Source organism: Chiloscyllium punctatum, chromosome 50 (assembly GCF_047496795.1).
Source record: "Chiloscyllium punctatum isolate Juve2018m chromosome 50, sChiPun1.3, whole genome shotgun sequence".
Lineage (NCBI taxonomy): Eukaryota > Metazoa > Chordata > Chondrichthyes > Orectolobiformes > Hemiscylliidae > Chiloscyllium > Chiloscyllium punctatum.
This window is the reverse complement of record NC_092788.1, coordinates 38,333,275-38,356,554: the sequence shown is the minus strand read 5'-3', so window position 1 is coordinate 38,356,554 and position 23,280 is coordinate 38,333,275. Positions and strand designations below refer to the sequence as shown.

At 44.9% G+C, this 23,280-nt stretch overlaps 1 long non-coding RNA gene across 4 annotated transcripts in view; it reads right to left on the bottom strand.

Moving 5' to 3' along the window:
• Positions 1-23,189, bottom strand: part of LOC140470141 (uncharacterized) — a 766,637-nt gene extending 743,448 nt beyond the window's left edge. For 3 of the 4 annotated variants that reach the window (XR_011956414.1, XR_011956413.1, XR_011956412.1), the window contains exons 1-5: positions 23,105-23,189; positions 22,360-22,467; positions 19,542-19,624; positions 15,980-16,066; positions 12,236-12,340 (exon numbers count right to left, since the gene is read on the bottom strand). This is a non-coding gene — a long non-coding RNA (uncharacterized lncRNA). The remainder of the gene's footprint in view (positions 1-12,235; positions 12,341-15,979; positions 16,067-19,541; positions 19,625-22,359; positions 22,468-23,104) is intronic. The other variant, XR_011956415.1, reaches the window with a different exon arrangement.
• Positions 23,190-23,280: the final 91 nt, after the last annotated feature.

The following is a 23,280-nucleotide window of genomic DNA, read 5'->3' as shown; positions in this document are numbered from 1 at the left end:
CCTTGAGGATAGCCCATTTTTAATTCAGATTCATGCACCCTGAGCTTCAGAAATTACTACTAAACCTCTCTTGCTCATTTTCCTCATCAAAACATTAACTAATCATGTATCATCTATTCTAATATCAAAAAGGTATTAGATGATCACACCGGGTATGTGTGCTTGATGACCAATATGGATAAGATGGGGGCACTGTGTTAAACAGTTTTATACCAGAGACTCTGACCCCATTTTATTCCGTGTTTCTCTGTGATTCTCTCTTTTCGAAGCAGATAGGAGTGGGAAGCAGTGGAGTATGTAAATGATCCATGGTCTTCATAGTGAGAAGATTCCACCACCATGGGCTGTTTACCCACCAGCTCCACAATGTCCGATAGCCTATCCAAGCTATTGCGGATCCTGGCACCAGGGAGGTAACATACCATCCTGGATTCATGTCTGTGGCCATAGAAGTGCCTGTCTGTGTACCGACTATTGAATCCCCTGTCACTTTAGCCCTGCCACTCTCTTTCCTCCCGCTCTGTACAGCAGACCTTTCTGTGGTGTGTCATGAACCTGACTGTTGCTGATTTCCCGAGAGGCTACCCCACCCGTAACCTCCCAACAGAATCCCAAGTGGTATATCTGGACCTGTTTGAGAAGGGGATAACCACTGGGGATTCCTGCACTCCCTTCCTGTCTATTTTCTTGATCTGATGGTCACCCATTCCCTTTGTGCCTGTGTAACCCTCACCTGCAGTGTGACTAACTCACTAAACGTGCTGACCATAACATTCTCAGTATTGCAGATGCTCCACTCACAGCTCCAGGTCTGAAAAACAGTTTCCCAGTAGCTGCAGGTGGGTCCACTTCCTGCATACATAGCCGTCAGGGATACTGGAAGCTTCCCTTATTTCCCACATTGTGCAAGAGTAGCACACCACGGGTCTGAGGGCTCCTATCTCAATATCTCTCTTTATTCATTTAGTTACTCCCATTAAGAGAATTTAAATGAACTAGCAACCTTCCTTCACACAAACAGTTCTATTAAAATCACAAGCACCAATCTTTACTTAACCTGTTATGTTATACTTTAAAAACTGTTAAGAAATACTCCGCAGGTACCACATAAAAACTGACTGTTCCCATTGGGATCATGTGCGTTTCTGAAAGGCCTGAACCAAAACTGAGTTTCAGCTTCACCGTCTCCCTGTCTCACCTCACTCTGTTTACACCCAACTCCAGAACACTCTCATTGAGCCAAGCAGCCCTCACAGTGCAGCCCTGTCATTTTCATTGTCTGCTCACACCTACACTGCCCTCAGTCTCCTGTACTGTTCCAATGTATCTCAATGGGAGCTCAGGGACAGCACCTCATCTTTCAATTCAGCCCTTTGTAACCCCAGAGTCAACATGGACCTCAGCAGTTTCGGAATGAACAGACAGTTGTCAGAAGCTGGAACATTCCAAATGAAAGGTACTGGAATTTGAGTCCAAAAGGACTTTTAATGGGAAGTTTGCAAGTAATTGAAAATAAAAAAGTTTACAGGTTAACATCATGAAGTGGGTGATTGGGTCTAAATCTGAGAGTTCTTACAAAGAGACGAGGTGTAATCTGGATGAATCTGTGCTCCCTCTCAGGCCAATATCTCCTTCCTCTGCTGCAGGGCCCAGAAGGCAGCACATACCCAAAGGGTGATCCAACCACGAATTTGTACATCTTTCTGCTTAACAAAAATATTGGAGATATCTTCCCACAAACAGATCAGACAAACCTTTCTCCTTCCACAGTTAAATGCCAATGATATTCAGATCCTGATGACTCCATTGACTGTAAAAACTTGCTTTTGAGATCCCAGCCCCAATTATTCTGATTTAATATCCTATGAAATGAATTCACAAAACAAAACTCACAGTCAGTGCAGGAAGAATACAAAGACATACTTTTCTCTTGGTATGTGCTTGATGTGTAAATGCCTCTCTTCAAACCTTCTCCCCCCACAATCCTAGGAAGGGGACATGCACATGTGCCTCACTGTACCTTGCTCCCAATAAAGATGGCAGCCATATCCCAGGAACTGTCACTGCCTGATGTCCGCAGCCATCTTCCCATCTGCTGCAAATGCGGGATTAAGAGTTTCTAATTCAGACTAACGACCCGCACAGAGTGTAATTAAAACTTCCCAGTCTAAAGTGACTCATTATCTCCCTGTCTCTGAAGCCACTCTCCCCTTCCCTGTTTGTGTCTCCCACATTCACCGACGGCCGTGTCACGTGGCGCTGCACAGGCAGAGTTACTGGTGACGTGTCATCCCACTGGCCACGCCCCTCATTCACTCCCATTGTTTGGATGACCAGCTGGTTCCACTTGGTCCACTAGTCCCACCACCTTTTCCTATTGGTCCGAAGCTGCCATCAATCAGCTGGACCCCATTGTGAGGTCAGTGGTGGGATCCTCCCCCTGTCTGAATCAAACCCAGAAGGTGTATGGATGGTATCAATCAGGAACAACAAGCAGAAGGTGCTGGGAAAGCTCAGCAGGTCTGGCAGCATCTGGGAACAGGAATCTGTCCAGTGGCCCTTCCTCAGATCCAATGGGAGCTGGGAAAATTAGAATCCTGACAGTGTGGAAACAGGCCATTCGGCCCAAAAAGTCCACAGCGTTCCTCCGAAGAGTATCCCACCCAGACCCATTCCCCTACCCTATTTCTCTACATTTCTCCTGACTAATGCATCTAACCTACACATCCCTGAACATTATGGGAAATTTAGCTTGGCCAATTCAACTAACCTGCAGATCTTTGTATTGCAGGAGATAGGGGTTAAAGTGTAAATAACAGGGAGGGACAGAACCCAAAGAGAGACTGGAACATTTAGAAACAAAAAGGAGTGGATTATGATCTGGCTGGGGGGGGTGCATACCTGTTAATGGTGGGGACAGGAAGCGGTGTCTGGCAGCATCTCAGTGGAGGTGGTGGAAATGGCGACTGATGATCTACATTCTGCTGCAAAACAGACCCTGAGCTTCCAGCTGCCTGTCACTTTAACACACGAGCCTGTTCCCTGGACAACATCTCTGTCTCACGCTTACTGCAGTGTTCCAGTGAGGCCAGAACATTCCAAATGGCCCCGTATTTCAAGGACTGCAATTTCCCCTCCCATGTGGTCAACACCATCCACTATATCTCCTCCACTTCCCACACCTCTGCCTTTGAAACCCACACCTCCGCCTTTCAAACCCACACCTCCAACTGCAACAAGGATAGAAGCCCCCCCCTCCCCAGTCCTTACCTTCCACCCAGATACAACACATCATCCTATGTCATTTCCACCAGCCACTAACAGACTGCACCACCAGATTCTTAAGGGGTTTGACAGAATAAATACTGATGTGTCTGAAGGTAAATACTGAGGGGGGAGTTTGAAACCAGATTCTGAGTCAGTCACAGAATCAAGGGTTCTGTTTCGGACTCGTCACGTTTAAGGCAACACAGACACGGGTAAGGGGTTTCAGTAGCAATGGAGCTGGGGTGAGGAGGAGACAAGCAACGTTTAAGAGATTGGAATTCCTGGTGTTTGGGATTGTGTAGATGTCTGATCAGAAGGTCAGCTTCGCATCAGATATAACTGCAATATTGTGAAGAGTGTAGTTCTGCTGCATAGTTCCCAGTGAGAGGGAGAGGTTCAGCAGTAAGGGAAAGGAATTTGTCAGGCAACGAGTTTAACCACTACAATGTTTCATTGGAGGAAACTGCACCTAATCGAGTAGTGGGAATGTGGTAAGCAGTTTGATAACTGAGTAACAGTGGAGTAATGGAGAGGGATGATAGGGAGAGAGAGCTGGGCATCGTCAGTGTACATGTGAAACCCAACATGGTGCTTTTGCACAATGTCACCTCCTGGTAGTATGTAGGTGAGATACAGAAGGGACCAAGGACACCAAATACAAGGAATTCAGAAAGGAAAGGGAGAGTGGAGATGGAGCAGGATTTTGGGAGAGAAGGACATAACCAGAAAAGACAGAACAAGGAACAATATCTGTGAATCGGTGAGGGGGACTGATGAGGAGGAGGAGGAAAGAGAGTTGGAAAGTCTGTAGTTTAGTGAGATTAGGGTAAAGGGTCAAGATGAGCTCTGATAAGGCTTGACAAGAGACTGGAGGAAGATGTAGGTTTAGGACAAAAACCGGGAACACCACGTGAGGCAGTTTGACTCAGTGGGCTAGTGGGAGGGAGGGAAGCTCCAGATCGGATTATCTCAGTCTTAGTGACGGAGAAACTCCATGTGCTCCAAACTCTTGTTGTTGGAGAGAAGGATGGAGGAGACAGGATGATGGACAGTGTTTCACAAAGAAACAAAACCTGGGTAAGTGATATTTAAAGTGAGTGAACAAACCTAATTTATTTAAATTTTATCCAAAATATTAAAACAAACGGCTGAAGTCCTGGTTCGAATCCCATCTTGGCAGGTGGTGGAATCTGAATTCAAGAAAAAATAACAAATTAGGAATCTCCTGATCTCCATGGAACCATTGTCAATGGCGGAAAAAACCCTGTCAACCTGACAGTGGCCCAGCCAGCGACTCACTGTATTAATCACTGCAAAATCTCAACACAGGAATGAAACTGGTTGGACAATTCGGCATTTAAGATGGCAACATTTAGTAAAATCACAGATTCAGTCCTCTCGATGGTGCAACGTCCTCCAGACTAACATCTGGATTTTGGGGCCAAAATGTGCAGAGCTGTCTCACAGACCAATCAAGGAACAGCCTGACATAGTCATACACATGAAATCAACACTTACAGGCAATGACCAGACACCACCATCACCATCCCTAGATATTGAGCATGTGGTGATGGAAAAGCACAACAGGGCAGGCAGCATCTGAGGAGAAGCAGAATCGACGTTTCAAGCCTAAGCCCGCCATCAGCCTGACCTGCTGTGCTTTTCCAGCACCAGACTCTTGACTCTGATCTCCAGCATCTGCAGTCTTCACTTTCTCCTGAAATCTCTGATATGTCCTGTCCCACTGGCAGGACAGACCAGGCAGAGGTGGTGGCACAGTGGTGTACAGACAGGGAGGATTTGCCCTGGGAGTACACAGCATTGGCTCCGGAGACCAGGAAGTCTCATGGCTCCTGCTGATTACCATGTACCGTCCTCCCTTGGAGGATGAATCACTTCTCCTTCATGTTGAACAACATTTGGAGGAGCACTGAGGCTATAAAATGGTGTCAAACAGACTCTGGGGACAGGGTTTCAATGTCCACAATCGAGACTAGCTCTGCAACAGAATTACTGACTGAGCTGGCCAGGTCCTAAAGGATATAGCTGCTCAACTGAGTCTGCAGTGGGTGCTGAGGGAACCAACAAGAGGGAAAAACATACTTGATCTCATTGTTATGAATTGACCAGCAGCAGATACATCTGGCCATGACAGTATCGGTATGAGCGAACATCACACATTCCTTTTGGAGACAAAGTCTTGCCTTAAAGTTGAGAAAAACCTCCATTGTGTTGAGTGACACTATCACCGTTCTAAATGGGACAGACTCTGAAGAGATGGAGGATCTCAAACTGGGTATCTATGAGGCACTGTGGGACATCAACAGCAGCAGAACTGTACTCCAGCACAATCTGTAATCTCATGGGTTTGTAGATCCCGCACTCACCATTACAATGGACAGGAAAGGAGGGCATGCCATGAGCAGCACCAGGCAGACTTAAAAATGAAGTGCCAACCTGGTGAAGCTACCAAACAGAACTACCTGCATATCAAACAGCATCAGCAGCAAGCAACAGAGCTAAGTGATCCTACATCCAATGGAACAGATCGGAGCTCTGCAGTTCTGCCACACCCAGTTGTGAACGGTGATGGACAATTAAACAACTCACTGGAGGAAGCATCACAGAAATCCCCACCCTTACTGATGGAGGGGTCTCAAACACCCATGCACCAGATAAGACAACAGCATTTGCAGCAATCTGCAGCCAGAAGTGCAAAGTGTGATGATCCATCTCAGCGTTCACCAGTGGTTTCCAACATCACAGATGTGAGTTTTAAGCCAATTTGATTCAGTTTGAATAACATCAAGAAATGGTTAAGTAGTGCAAAGGCTATGGGCCCTGCCAATATTCTGGCAATAATACTGATGGTTTGTGCCCCAGAACTTGCCACCCACCAAGCAGAGTACCGCTCCAGCACTGGCATCTACCGACAATGTGGAACATTGCCCAGGGATGTTCAACACAAAAACACAGGGCAATCCAAACCAGCCAATTTTTTTCTATCAGTCCACACTCGATCAGCAGTAAAGTGATGGAAGATGTCATCAACAGGGCTATCAAGCAGCATCTGCTCAGCAACAGCCAGCTGAGTGACACTCATTTTAGGCACCACCAGGGCCACTCAGCTCCCGATTGTGTAACCGCCCTGATTCACAACCTGACAACTAACTGAATCCCAGAGGTGAGGTGAGGGTGACAGCCCAGTCCCACTCCAAGATCACTAATTCTAGCTGATTCTACCCTTGTCTCAGCTCATATACTCTCATCCACTTTGTGTTATCTCCAGACTTCATTATCCAAACACACTCCTGGCCAGTTTCCCACATTCAATCTCCCTGTAATCTCAAGAAAAACTAAATCTCTGCTGCCCAAGTGCTCCCTCGTACCAAAACGTGTTGATCCATCAAAAGGCTCCTATTCATAATCAACAACATAGAGCCACAGAGATGTACAGCTTGGAAACAGACCCTTCAATCCAACCCGTCCATGCCGACCAGATACTCCAACCCAATCTAGTCTCACCTGCCAGCATCCGGCCCACATCCCTCAATTTAAAATTCTCACCCTTGATTTAATTCCTGGTTGTGATCATCCCTAGCTCGCTGCATCACACACCCTTTGAGACCTCGACAACCCATTCTGTTCGAGACTCCCAATGATCTGTTAATTCATTACTTCACCTGTGTGGCTGCTTTTACAGTTGCCAAAGCAACAAGGTCTGAAATTCGCAGCTAAAACCTCACAGGTCTGCTTTCCTCCTTTAAGACATTCCTCAAAGCCTGCTTATTTGGCAATGGTTTTGGTCACCTGACCTAATATCATCCTTCTCTGGCCTTATGTCTAACGTTCCCAATAATATTTTTGTGGAATTATAAGCATGATAATAAAAATACAAACTGTTGTTGATTTGGACATTATCTTCAGATCTTTACTGTTGCTGAATGAATACTCTGTAATGTCTCTTATCCAACCACATTGTGGAAGCACCTCCACCACACAAACTGCAGCTGTACAAGAAAGTCAAACATCACCCTCTCCACAGGCAACAGGGCTTTGGCATTAATCACTGGTATCTGTGGATGGAGAAACACAGTTGATGTTTCAGGGAGTGCACAACGGATACAGGGAATGAAAATGGTGCAGAATTTGATAGTTCCAAATGGAAGGAAAATACACTTGCTTATTGGAAAAAAGAATTCTTGACTGTCAAAGATTTTCCAAAAAAAAATTGATAAGCAGCACATGGTCAGGGGCTGGGTGGCAGTGAAAAATTAACTTACAAAAATGTCTCTAAAAGTAATAATAAAATACTAAACAGACCAAATATACACCAATTGTTCGAGACTGAGGAAGCTAGATATTGACAAAGTGGTCATAAGGGAGCCCAGAGATGAAGCAGAGCAATATAAGCTGTTATGATCCCACAGTCATAGAGATGTATTGCACTGACACAGACCCTTCGGTCTAACTCATCCATGCTAACCAGGTATCCAAACCTAATCTATTCCCATTTTCCAGCACTTGGCCCATATCCCTGTAAACGCTTCCTAATCATATCATGTGTCTATTTAAATGCCTTTAACATGTTTTAATTGTACTAGCCTCCACCACTTCCTCTGGCAGCTCATTCCACCCACTGCATGAAAGAGTTGCCCTTTAGCCCCCTTTGAAATTTTATCCGTTCACCCTAAAGCAATGTCCTCTACATCTGGACACCACTACTCCAGGGAAAACACCTTGTTCATTTACCCTGTTCATGCTCCTCATGATTGTATAAACCTCCATAACATCACCGCTCAGCCTATGGCACTCCAGGGAAAACAGCCCCTGCCTTTTATGCCTCACCCTGTAGCTCAAATCCTCCAACCCTAACAACATCCTTGTAAGTCTTTTTTGAAACCTTTCAAGTTTCACAGCACCCTTCTGATAGGAGGCAGGCCAGAACTACACACAATATTCCAAAAGTGGCCTAACGAATGTCCTGTACAGCAACATGACCTCCCACATCCAATACTCAATGCTTGAACCAATAAAGGAAAATATACTGAACACCTTCTTCATCATCTTATCTGCCTGCAACTTGACTTGTAAGGACTATGATCCTGCAGTCCAAGGTCTCTTTGTTCTGCAAACGTCTCCAGGGCCTTGCCATTCAGTATATAAGTCCTGCCCTGATTTGCTTTTCCAAAATGCAGCACCTCACATTTATCTAAATTATCCCCCATCTGATCAATATCTCATTGTAATCTGAGGTAACCTTCTTCATTATCCACAATACCTCCCATTTTGTATGACCTGCAAACTCATTTATGATACCAAATCATTTAAATGAATGGCGAAACAAATCCAGAAATAAACATCAATTTCTCTGAGTGTGAGTGTGCTCTGTGTAAATCCTGCCCAATGACTCTGTACCAGAGAAAGGCTGCACATGCGCCTGGCTGCACCTTGCCCCCTACAAAGCTGGAGGCTCCGCATGTATCCTGTGAATTCTTGCCCCGAATAAAGATGGCGGCGCGCACCCATGCCTGCAGCCACACTGAGGCAATTCTCCGTTTACTGAAAACAAGAGACTGGGACGTGTTTTCCGACGTGCACATTTTGTTTGTAAAACCTCTCCGCTCATACAGAATCTCTCTCACCTCCTGCGGTTCCACAGACAGCCTTGATGATTTTTGCGGGTACCTATTCTCTGCCTGGTTACTCGTTTGTCCTTAATGTTTTTGTACAATTACTTTGGATTCTCTTTAAGCCTATTTCCTAAAGCTATCTCATGTCCCCTTTTTGCCCTCCTGGTTTACCTCGAGTATACTCCTACTGCCCCTATACTCCTCTAGGGATTCACACAAAAACAGCTCTCTGTACCTGCCATATGCCTCCTTCATTTTCTTGACCAGGCCCACAATATCTTTCGTCAGGCAGCATTCTTTACACCTCCCAGCCTTGGCCTTAACAGGAACATACTGTCAGTGTACTCTCATTGTCGCAGGCCTATGGAGGCAATGGCAGATGAGGATACAGAAGCAATCATTCTCAGTAAAGAGGTAATGTTGGGAAAGGTAGATGGGTCTCCTGGCTCTGATGGAATGCATCCCAGGGACTAAAAGAGATGGTGGGGAGGTGGGGAGGGAAATAACAAATAGACCTCGTGATAATTCACTAAAATTTGTTGGATTCTGGGATGGTATTAACAGACTGGAAGCTGCAAATGTGGTGTCACTATTTTTCAAAAAGGACCCGTTAGCTTAACGTCTCTAATGGAGAAAATGCTTGAATCTCTCAAGGAAGTAGTGGTGAGATATCTGGGTAGAAATGGTCTCACTGAGCAGACAAAGCATGGATTCATGAAAGGCAGGTCACGTTTAACGCATGTACTGGAATTATTTGAGGATATGACGAGTGCGTTGGACAAGACGGACTCAGTGGATGTGGTGTACCTGGATTTCCAGAAGGTATTCGATAAGTTGCCACACAAAAGGCTGCTGTATAAGGTAAAGATGCACAGCATTATGGGTAATTATCATTGATACAGGATCGGTTAACCAACAAAAAATAAAGAATGGGGATAAATGGGTGTTTGGATTAGTGTTGGCACTACAACTGTTTGCAATTTACACAAATGTTTTGGAGTTGAGGACCAAGTGTACAGTGTCAGAGTTCACATTTGATACAAAGATGAGGTAGAGCAATGTGTGCAGAGGCCACTAAGTCTGCACAGGGATACAGATCAGTTACATGAGTGGGTAAGGGTCTGACAGATGGAGTTCAATGTTGGGAAATGTGCGGTCATCCATTTTGGTCGGACTAACAGCAAACTGGATGATGAAATGGTGAAAACATGCACCATGCTGCTGAGCAGAGGGAGCTGGGTGTCCTTGTGCATGAATCACAGGAAGGTGGTTTGTAGGTGCAGCAGGTAATTAAGGCAGTGAAGGGAATATTGTCCTTCATTGCTAGAGGGATGGTTATGCTGCAGCTGTACAGGGTGCTGGGGAGGCCACACCTGGAGTACTGTGTACAGGTTTGGTCTCCTTACTTCAGGAAGGATGGACTGGCACTGGAGGGAGTACAGAGGAGGTTCACTAGTTTGAGTTGGGAGTTGAGGGTTGGTGTATGTGGAGAGATTGAGAAAACTGGTTCTATAGTCATTGTAATTTAGAAGAATGGGAGGTTGGAGAGGAAACAATAAAATTATGAAGGGAGTAGATAAGACAGAAGCAGGGAGGCTATTTCCACTGGGAGTGGTCAAATTACAGAACATTACCTCAAAATAAGGGAGAGCAGATTTAGGACTGTTCAGGAGGAGCTTCTTCAGTTAAAGGTGGAATTCCCTGCCGAGTGCAGCATTTGACGTTATCAACTTGAATGCCTTTAAGGCAAAAAGTAGATTTGTGAACAGGAAAAGAATTAAGGGTTATGGTGAGAGAGCAGGAATGTGGAGCTGAGGCCATGAAAAGATCAGCCCTGATCTTATTGAATGGCAGAGCAGGCTTGAGGGGCTAGATGAAAGTTCTTGCCTTGTGCCATCAAAATTGGCCTTTGTCCAATTCAGAACCTTAACGTTTAGATCTGGTATATTATTTTCTGTAACTATTTTAAAACTAGTAGAATTATCAGAGACTCCCAACAGTGTGGAAGCAGGTCATTCAGCCCATCACACTGATACTGACCTGGAGAGCCTCCTAACCTTCCCCTGTAACATTGCATTTCCCAGGGCCAGCCAACCTACACATCCCTGAACATTATGGGCAATTCAACATGGATAATCCACCCAACCTGCACATTCTTGGACTATGGGAGGAAACCAGAGCACCCGGACGAAATCCATGCAGAAAACCCCAATAAGGTGATCATCTCTTTCTTATTTCCCAGTTCCACATAATAACTTCATTGGGCATACTCCCAGGATTATCTTCCCTAAGCAAAAACATAATGTTATCCCGAATCAAAAATGCCACTCCCCGTCCTTCCTTCTCCCCCTTTCTATTCTCCCTAAAGCATCTATACCCTGGAACATTAAGCTGCCAGTCCTATCCATCCTTGAGTGATGCCTTTGTAATTGCTATAATATCCCAGTGCCATGTTCAAAACCACACCCTGAACTCATCTGCCTTCCCTGTCAGGCCTCTTCTATTGAAGTAAATGCAGTGCAACTGCTCAGTCCGTCTTCATTCTGTGCCTTGCCCTTGCCTGCCTTGACTATTTGATTTCTGAACTGTACCAGCCTCAGACATATCTCTTTCCTCACTATCTTCTTGGGTTTACACCCACTCCCTCACTGGTTTAATGCCTCCCGAGTATCACCAGCAAGTCTCCCTGCCTCGATATTAGACACCTTCCAATTCAGGTGCAATCCATCCTTCTTATGAAGGTCAACTCTACTCCAGGAGATCACAACGATCCAAAAAACGTGAATCCTTTTCCCCTGCACCAGCTCCTTAGCCACTCATTGAGCACCTCCTCCTCCTCTGTAATAAGGACATTTTTCAAGATGTCACCATTTATTTCCCCACATTCTATATCTCCCATGTACTTCTTCACAGTAAACATTGATGCAAAATACTTGTTTCCTATCTCGCTCATCGCCTGCAGCTCCACACAATGGCTGCCTTGCTGATCTTTGAGGGTCTCTATTTTCTCCCTAGTTAGCCTTTTGTTCCTCATGTATTTACAAAAGCCCTTTGGATTATCCTTAACCCTATTCGCCAAAGCTATCTCACGTCCCTTTTTCGCCTCCTGATTCCCCTCTTAATTATACTCCTACTGCCTTTATACTCAATTTTTTTTTGGATTGGAATAAATGCAAAATATAACATCCTGACAAAACAAACGAAGGTAGGACTTACACTCCATAAAAGTAGGGCCTTGAGGAGTGATATGGGAACAAAGAGACCGAGAGCTTCACGTCTTTGAAGTTTGTGTTACATGTAGACAGGGTGGTGAAGAAGGTGCTTAGCACACTTACCTTCATTGTTCAAACCTTTGAGTCCAGGAGTTGGGACGTTATGTTGAGGATGTACAGGACGTTGGGGAGGCCTCTTCTGGAATACTCTGTCCATTTCTGGTTGTGCTGTTATAGGAAGGATATTATTAAATTGGAGCCGGTTCAGAAGATGTTGCCATGAATGGAGGGGTTGTGCTCTAAGGAGAGGCTGGATAGGCTGGGAATTTTTTTCACTGGCGTGCACGAGTTGAGGGGTGACCTTATTAGAGGCTTACAAAATCAGAAAGGTGAATAGCTGGGGGAGAGGGGGATTCAAAACTCGGGTGCATTCATTTTGAGAAGAAATTAGAAAGATTTGAGAAAAGACATTAGGGTTTTAAAAAAATATATACTTGTGAAATGAACTTCCAGAGGAAGTGGTAGCTGTGAATACAATTACAATATTTAAAAGACATTCAGATAAGTACATAAATAGGAAATATTTGGATGGATGTGGACCAAGCAGAGGCAGGTACAATTAGGTCAGTTTGGAATTATGGTCGCCATGGACTGGGTGGACCACAGGGCCTGTTTCCTTGCTGTATAACATTATGACTCTAATCCTAACTCTAAATTCCTCCATCCTCACAACTCTCCCAATCACTGTCACCTCATCCAGCCTCACAACTCTTCCTTATTTATATAATTCCTCACCAGCCACAGAACGCTCCCTATCTCATGTCCTCCAGTTTGTCACATCTCTGCGATATGTGCCTTTCTTTAGTTCCAGCCTTGAGGATGCCCTCATTCACTCCGATTGGTTGGAGGACAAACTGGTACAACCTGGTCCTCCAGTACTGCCCTCTGCCCCCTATTGGCCTGTGCTGACATCAATCATCAGGGCCCATTGTGAGGTGAGTGGTGGGATCCTCCCTCTCTCTGCCCTGGGATGAGCTTCAACATTCACAGTCAATGGGGCAGTATCACAGAGCACAGAGGCTGGGGCTGTTCAGCCCAGTTGGGATGTACCCTCTCCCGCTGGAGATGCTGCAAATCTGTTTATGAATAACTGCTGAGTCTGTGTCCAGCTGCCATTCAGACTGTTCCAGATACTCAGAAGTTACTGAATAAAAAAAGTTCACATATTCACATTATTTGCCAATTAGCTGAAAATAGTTACTAAAATTGTGACATTGTTTACAATTCCCCTCTCTCTGCAGATTAGATAGCCTAGAAACAAATTTGCACCTGGTCAAAATCACTGCTTAAACTTCTCAGCTCCAAGGACAATTATCTGTGCTTCTACTAGCTCTCCACAAAAGAGGAACATATCTTATTTCCATTTATTAGTGTCATAGAGATGTACAGCACAGAAACAGACCTTTGGTCCAATTGGTCGATGCCAACGAGGAATCCTCAACAAACGGAGCCCCATTTGCCAGCTATTGGTCCATATCATTGGAAACTCTTCCTATTCACGTACCCAATCGGATGCCTTTCAAATGTTGTAATTGTATCAGCCTCCACTACTTCATCTGGCAGCTCATTCCACACATACACCACACACAGCTTGAAAACTTTGCCCCTTAGATCCGTTTTTAATCTTTGCCCTCTCAACTTTAGCCCATGTGATCTTGTTTTGAACCCACCTAACTGGGGGGAAAAGACCCTGGATGTTCACCTTATCCATGCCCCTTATGATTTTATAAATCTCCATGAAGGCACCTCTCAGTCTTTGACTCTCCAGGGAAATTACCCCTAGCCTATTCAGCCTCTCCCTGTAGCCCAAATCCTCCAACCCTAGCAAAGTCTTTGTAAATCTTGTCTGAACTCTTTCAAGATTCAAAACATCCTTTCCAGAACAGGGAATTTCGAACTTAAAACATAATTCCTGAAATGGCTTAATCAATGTCCTGTCCAACCACAATTTGATGTCCCAGCTCCTGTACTTAATGCAATGACCAATAAATATAAGCATACCAAACACCACCTTCACTAGTCTGTCTACCTGCGACTCTATCTTCAAGGAATAATGAACCTGAACTCCATGGTCTCTATGTTCAGCAACATTCCCAAGGACTTTACCATTAAGTGTACAAGTCCTGCTCTGATTTGCCTTTCCAAAATCCAACAGCTTACATTTGTCTAAATTGAACCCAGTCTGCCATTCCTCGCTCCAATGGCCCATCTGGTCAAGATACTGTTGCATTCTGAACTAACCTTCTTCATTGTCCACTACACCTCCAATTTTGGTGTCTCCTGTAAACCCACTGACCATATCTCATATATTCACATCCAAGTCATTTATTTAAGGACCCAATATCCATTCCAGCAGGACAATGCTGCTCACAGGCCTCCAGTCGGCAAAGCAAGCCTCCATCACCACCCTCTGCCTCCTACCTTCAAGCCAGTTTTGTATCCAAATGGCTAGTTCTCCCAACATTTCATGTTATCTAACCTTGCTAACCAGTCTGCTTTGTGGAACATCATTCAATGTCCATACAGACAACGTCCACAGTCTGCCTTCATCAATCACTTTGTCACATCTTCAAAAAAACTCAATCAAGTTAGAGAGAGAGAATTTCCCACACACAAAGCCATGTTGACTATCCCAAATCAATCCTCGTCTTTCCAAATACATGTAAATCCTGTTCCTCAGAATCCCTTCCAACAACTTACCTACCACTGACGTTAGGTTGACTGTTCTCTTGTTCCCTGGCCTTTCCTTACCACCTTTTTTAAATAATGGCACCCATCTTCCAGCACCTCACCTGTCACAAACAATGATATAAATACCTCAGGGAGGGACACTGCCATCACCTTCCTAGCTTTCCACAAATTTCTGGGATACACCTGATCAGGTCCCAGGGATTTATCCACCTTGCTACTGTTTAAGACATCCAGTACTTCCTCCTCTGTAATATAGACACTTTTCAAGTTATCACTATTTATTTCTCCAAACTCTCCAGAATAGAAGAGCATAGTATTTCTCCCACCTCCTGTTGTTCATAGATGGCCTTGTTGATCTTTAAGGGGTCCTATTCTCTGTCTGGTTATTATTTTATCCTTAAAGTATTTGTAGAATCTCTTTGGATTCTCCTTAAACTATTTCCTAGAGATATTTCAAGTCCCCTTTTTGCTCTCCTGATTACCCTCGAGTATATTCCTGTAAAAACGTGATCCTGTACTCCCAATTCCGCTGCCTCTGCCATATCTGCTCCCAGAAGAAGCAATTCCACTCCAGGACATCCCAGAAAGGTTTCCTCTTTCAAAGACCGCATTTCCCTCCCACTTGATCAACAATGCACTCCAACGCATATCCTCCACTTCCTGTACCTCCGACTTCTCCCCCCACCCCTCCAACCACAATAAGAATATAATCCCCCACTCCTCACCTGCCACCCACTAATCTTCAGTAACCTCTGCTATGACCGCTACCTACAGCCAGACCCCACCACTAAGGATATATCTCCCTCCCCAGCCCTTTCTTTCTTCCGCAGAGACCATGGGATCTTTGGTGCTGATGTGCTGCCCCACGGATACCTCAGTCACTCACCCTGCCAAATGGCCAAGTGAGATTATCACTAGATGGATAATCCAGACACCTAGATAAGGTTCTGGGGCCCAGGGTTTGGATCCCGTCATGGCAGACAGTGGACTGTGAATTCAATAAAAATTTGGAATTAAGAATCTATTAAAGACCACGAATCCATTGTTGATTATTGCAAAAAAAAAACCCCATCAGATTCGCTAATATCCTTCAGGGAAGGAATCTGCCATCCTTACCTGGTCTGGCCTACATGTGACTCCAGACCCACAGCAATGTAGTTGACTCTTTACTGCCCTTTGGGCCCAGCCAGTGACACCCTCATCCTGTGAATGAATAACAAAGAAGGTCAAGTCTTGTACACAACTATACTGTTCTTACAGATAAGTGATCTCTTAATAAATTTGCTTCTCAACTCCCTGCTGACTATTGGGGAAGGGGGTCAACATTACCATCCCAATAAGGAGATCATCCCTTTCTTATTTCTCAGTTCCACCTGTATAACCTGCCTGGATGTACTCCCAGGAATACCCTCTTGAAGCCGAGTTGTAATGCTATCCCTAATCAAAAATACCTCTCCCCCTGCTCTGTTGCCCCCTTTCTATCCTTGCTATAGCATCTATACACTGGAACATTAAGCTGCTGGTCCTATCCATCATTAAGTCATGCCTCTGTAATTGGTATAATATCCCAGTGAGATGTTCAAAACCATACCCTGAGCTCCTCTCCCGACCTATCGGGCCTCCTGCATTGAAATAAATGCAGTGTAACTGCTCATTCTGTGCCTTGCCCTTGTCTGCCTTGACTGTTTGACGTCTGAACTGTACCAGTGTCAGACTGAGCTCTTCCCTCACTCTCTCTCTGGGTTTACCCACATTCCTTCACTGGTTTAATGCCTCCTGAATAGCACTAGCAACTGTTCCCTTCCAGTGCCAGTACAATCCATCCTTCTGATGGAGGGCAATTCTACCCCACAAGAGATTCCAATGATCCAATAATGTGAACTCTTCTATTCCTATGTCATTGATACCAATAAACAACAGCCTCCCCTCAAAATGGTTATTCTCCCCTTTAAGAATATTCTGCTCCCTCTCTGAGAAATCCTTATACAAAAATTACACATTCGAATAATAAACCTTACAGACATCAGGTCATCATAAAAGGATTACATGATTCACTGAAGGTTTGGGGAAACCTTTTGAGAGAATGCGATGATTCAAAGGAGAATTTTTAAGCAGCAAATGGGATTGATCTGGAACACAATACTCACACACACAATGTGAATATCCAGATCCTGATATACTGAGTAATTCAATCAGAGTTTAGCAGAATATTTACTGAGATTACCATCTGAATGTCCACCTGTAATATCCTGTAATACAAGTATATAAAATCTGTCACTCTCAGTTCAAGTTAGAAACCCACACCATCCCCTCCTCATGGCCCAGGATTACTGTACATATTACCCTTGAGGGCATCAACAGTCAACTCAGAGGGACAGCTGTGGGTTTCTAGGAGATTCCAACTGGAGAGCTCATGTGACTGAACACAGCAGTTAGAACATAGAACATAGAAGAATACAGCGCAGTACAGGCCCTTCGGCCCTCGATGTTGCGCCGATCAAAGCCCACCTAACCTACACTAACCCACTATCCTCCATATACCTATCCAATGCCCGCTTAAATACCCATAAAGAGGGAGAGTCCACTACTGCTACTGGCAGGGCATTCCATGAACTTACGACTCGCTGAGTGAAGAACCTACCCCTAACATCAGTCCTATATCTACCCCCCCTTAATTTAAAGCTATGCCCCCTTGTAATCGCTGACTCCATACGTGGAAAAAGGTTCTCACTGTCAACCCTATCTAACCCCCTAATCTTTGACACATTGGAGAAAATGATCCAAGCGTCAGTGAGATATGGGGAACAAGAATTACTTTCTTTTCTTTCATTCCGTGCTGCCGCTCTGCCTCATCAATAAGACATGGGGGTGAAAGGCTAATGCCTAAAGATGTGCAAGTTATCTCCATCCTGACCAATGGGTAGGAAGATCCTCCCAAACACTCCAAAGCGTATCCCTAGAAAGATAGCAACTCTGCCTGCTTTCCACTGCCTTCCCACTGCCCAGTGTTCCCAGTAAATGTTTGGAAGAATGGGAAAGGGGGATATCTCCTAGAAAAGGCATAACCGGAAAGGTCTAAGAGGATTATGAAAAAAAGAGAGAGATACACAGGAGAAGGGGGCAATAAGTTGCCAGATGGGGTGTAACTTGGGAAAATGGGAAGTTGCTCATTTTGGAGGAGTTAATAAAGAACAAAGTACTATTTAAATGGTGGAAACTGTAGAAAGCTGCACCACAAAGGGACCGGGGTAATTGTTCAGGAAACACAAAGTTACCACACAGTTACACCAGGGAATCAGGAAGGGGAATTGAATGTTTTGTTTCAAAGTTTTTCAGTCTTCGAGTTTGGCGTCTCTACCTGAGAGTAATGTGTGGAAGTGCCGGTGAGACCACCACATCTGCAGGAATGAGAGCAGTTTTGGTCCCTTTAGATAAGGAAATGTGTCACTTTATTGGAGGCATTTCAGGGAAGATTCAATGAGATAATCCCTGGTTTGGAGGGATTATCTTTTAAATAAAGGCTGAAAAGGTTGGGACTCTCTCACTGGATTTTGGAGAAAGAGAGGTGATCTCAGTGAGACAGATGGGATTCTTAAGGGGTTTGGCAGGATAAATACAGAGGGAATGTGTCTGAGGGTAAATACTGAGAGGAGAGTCTGAAACCAGATTCTGAGTCACTGAATCAAGGGTTCTGTTTTGGATTCAAGTTTAAGGCGACACAGACGCAGGTACGGGTTTTCAGTAGCAATGGAGCTGGGGTGAGGTGGAGAGAAGCAACGTTGAAGAGATTGGATTTCCTGGTGTTGCGATTGTGTGGATGTCTGATCAGAAGGTCATCTTGGGGTCAGATATAACAGCAATATTGTGAAGAGTGTCGTTCTGCCTCAGAGAGTTCCCAGTGGGAGGGAGGGGCTCAGCAGAAAGGTAAAGGTAAGGCAATGGGTTTAAACGTGACAATGTTTCATTGGAGGAAATTGCAGCTAATAGAGTAGTGGGAATGTGATAAGCAGTTTGATAACTGAGTAACAGTGGAGTAATGGAGAGGGATGATGGGGAGGGCGAGCTGGGCATCGTCAGTGTACATGTCAAACCTAACACAGTGGTTTTGGATGATATCACCTCCTGGCACTATGTACGTGAGATACAGGAGAGACCAAAGATAGATCGTTGAGGGACACCAAATGCAAGGAATTCAGAAAGGAAAGGGAGAATGGAGATGGAGCAGGATTTTCCAACAACAGTGAGGTCAAATATCAGTTTTTCACAGAATGGGAGAGAAGGACATAACCAGAAAAGACCAACAAACTGAACAAGGAACAATATCTATGAATTGGCGAAGGGGAGTGATGAGGCGGCAGCGGAGGAAAGAGAGTTGGAAAGGGAGTTTAGCGAGATTAGGGGAAAGGGTCAAGGTGAGCTCTGATAAGACTTGACAAGAGACTGGAGAAAGATGTAGGTTTAGAACAAAAACCAGGAACACCACGTGAGGCAGTTTGGCTCAGTGGGCTAGTGGGAGGGAGAGAAACAGCAGATCGGATTATCTCAGTCTTAGTGACAGAGAAACTCCACGTGCTCCTCACTCGTTGTTGGAGGGGAGGATGGAGGAGACAGGGTGATGGACAGTGTTTTACAAAGAAACAAAACCAGGGTTAGTGATATTTAAAATGAGTGATCAAACCTGATGTATTTAGCTTTTATCCAGAATATTAAAACAAACGACTGAAGTCCTGGTTCGAATCCCATCTTGGCAGACGGTGGAATCTGAATTCAAGAAAAAAAAACGTATTAGGAATCTGCTGATCTCCATGAAACCATTGTCAATGGCGAAACAAATCCTGCCAACCTGACAGCGGCCCAGCCAGCTACTCACTGAAATAATCACTGCAAAGTCTCAACACCGGAATGAAACTGGATGGACCAGTTGGCAACTAACAAGGCACCAGAAATTACAACCACAGAATCAGCCCTCTCGATGGTGCAACATCCTACTCACGAACATAAGGTTTTTGGTGCCAAAATGTGGAGAGCTGTCTCACAGACTAGTCAAGGAACAGCCTGACATAGTCATACTCACGGAATCATCCCTTACAGACAATGACCAGACACCACCATCACTATCCCTAGATATCGAGAGTGTGGTGCTGGAAAAGCACAACAGTCAGGCGCATTCCGAGGAGAAGGAGAATCGACGTTTCGAGCCTAAGCCCTTCATCAGCCTGACCTGTTGCGCTTTTCCAGCACCAGACCCTTGACTCTGATCTCCAGCATCTGCAGTCTTCACTTTCTCCTGAAATCTCTGGATATGTCCTGTCCCACTGGCAGGACAGACCAGGCAGAGGTGGTGGCACAGTGGTGTACAGACAGGGAGGATTTGCCCTGGGAGTACACAGCATTGACTCCGGAGACCAGGAAGTCTCATGGCTCCTGTTGATTACCACGTCCCGTCCTCTCTTGGCTGATGGATCACTTCTGCTTCATGTTGAACAACATTTGGAGGAAGCACTGAGGCAATAAAATGCAGTCAAACTTACTCTGGGTACAGGATTTTAATGTCCACAATCGAGACTAGCTCTGCAACAGAATTACTGACTGAGCTGCAGGTCCTAAAGGGTATAGCTGCTCAACTGAGTCTGCAGCGGGTGGTGAGGCAACCAACAAGAGCGTAAAACATACTTGATCTCATTGTTATGAATTGACCAGCGGCAGATACATCTGGCCATGACAGTATCAGTACGAGCGACCATCACACATTCCTTTTGGAGACAAAGTCTTGCCTTAAAGTTGAGAAAAACCTCCATTGCGTAGAGTGGCACTATCACCGTTCTAAATGGGACAGACGTCGAAGAGATGGACGATCTCAAACTGGGTATCTCGGAGACACTGTGGGACATCAACAGCAGCAGAGCTGTAATCTGTAATCTCATGGGTTTGTAAATCCTGCACTCACCCATCACAATGTACAGGAAAGGAGGGCATGCCATGAGCAGCACCAGGCAGACCTAAAAATGAAGTGCCAACCTGTTGAAGCTATCAAACAGGACTATCTGCATTTCAAACAGCATCAGCAGCAAGCAACAGAGCTAAGTGATCCTACATCCAGTGGAACAGATCGGAGCTCTGCAGTTCTGCCACACCCAGTTGTGAACGGTGATGGACAATTAAACAACTCACTGGAGGAAGCATCACAGAAATCCCCACCCTTACTGATGGAGGGGCCTCACACACCCATGCACCAGATAAGATGACAGCATTTACAGCAATCTTCAGCCAGAAGTGCAAAGTGGGATGATCCATCTCAGCCTTCTCCAGTGGTTTCTAACATCACAGATGTGAGTTTTCAGCCAGTTCGATTCAGTTTGAATAACATCAAGAAATGGTTAAGTAGTGCAAAGGTTACGGGCCCTGCAAATATTCTGGCAATAATACTGATATCTTGTGCTCCAGAACTTACCACCCACCAAGCCAAGTACCGCTCCAGCACTGGCATCTACCAACAATGTGGAACATTGCCCAGGGATGTTCAACACAAAAACACAGGGCAATCCAACCCAGCCAATTTCCATACATCAGTCCACACTCGATCAGCAGTAAAGTGATGGAAGATGTCATCAACTGGGCTACCAAGCAGCAGCTGCTCAGCAACAGCCAGCTGAGTGACACTCATTTTAGGCTCCACCAGGGCCACTCAGCTCCCGATTGTGTTACCGCCCTGATTCACAATCTGGCCACCAGCTGAATCCCAGAGGCGAGGTGAGTGTGACAACTCAGTCCCACTCCAAGATCACTAATTCTAGCTGATTCCACCCTCATCTCAGCTCATTTACTAAAACTCTCATCCATCGTGTGTTATCTCCAGACTTCATTTTCCAAACACACTCAGGGCCAGCTTCCCACATTCAACCTCACTGTAATATCAAGAAAGTCTAAATCTCTGCTTGTTGATTTATCAAAAGGCTCCTAATTATAATCAACAGCGTACAGCCATAGAGATGTACAGCATGGAAACAGACCCTTCGGTCCAACCCATCCATGCCGACCAGATACCCCAACCCAATCTAGTCTCACCTGGCCAATATCCCTCAAATTAAAATTCTCACACTTTATTTAATTACTGGCTGTGATAATCCCTAGCTCCCTGCACCACACACACTTTGAGACCTCGATAACCTACTTTCTTCGAGACTCCCAACCATTTGTTAATTCATTACTTCACCTGTGTGGCTGTTTCTACAGTTGCTGAAGCAGCATGGTCTGAAATTTGCAGCCAAAACCTCTCAGGTCTGCTTTCCACCTTTAAGACATCCCTCAAACCTGCTTTTTGGCAGTGCTTTTGGTCACCTGACCTAATATCTCCATCTCTGGCCTTATATCTAAAGTTCTCAATAGTATTTTTGTGAAATTATAAGCATGATAATAAAAATACAAACTGTTGTTGATTTGGACATTATTTTCAAATCATCACTGTTGCTGAATGAATAATCTATAATACCACTTACCCAACCACATTGTAAGGAGCACCTTCACCACACAAACTGCTGCTGTACAAGGAAGTCAAACATCACCCTCTCCACAAGCAACAGGGCTTTGGCATTAATCACTGGTATCTGTGGAAGGAGAAACACAGTTGATGTTTCAGGGAGAGCAAAATGGATTACAGGGAATGAAAATGGTGCAGAATCTGATAGTCAGAAATGGAAGGAAAATACACTTGCTTATTGGAAAAAAGAATTCTTGACTGTCAAATATATTCAAGAAAAAAGTAATCTGATAATAGAGCAGTACATGGTCAGGGGCTGGGCTGCAGTGAAAAACTCATTTACAAAGGGTCTATAAAAGTAATATACAGTAGTAAACAGATCAAAACTACACCCATGGTTCGAGACGGAGGAAGTTAGATATTGACAAAGTGGTTATGAGGGAGCCCAGAGGTGAATCAGAGCAGTATTGGCTGCTATGATCCCAATGACTCTATACTAGAGAAAGGCTGCACATGCGCCTGGCTGCACCTTGCCCCCTACAAAGATGGCGGCAGTGCACGTGTCCAGTGAATCGTTGTCCCGAATAAAGATGGCGGCGCTCACTCAGGCCCGCAGCCGCGCTAAGGCAATTCCCCATTTACTGCAAACACGGGACTGGGACGTTCAAATTTATGTTTTCCGACGTGCACAATTTGTTTGTAAAACCTCTCCGCTCATAGCAACACAGTTTTTATCCCATTTCCCTGTTTATTTCTTTCCTTACCGTATCCTTTCTCTCCATAACTTCCCGAACATTCATTACATCGACTCTGAGCCGCGCGCGAGGGTGATCACATGGTTTAGTTTAGCTCCGCCCTTCATTCACTTTGATTGGTTGGAGGACCAACCTCCCCTAGGTCCTCCAGATCCGCCCACCGACCTTTCATTGGTCCAGTACTG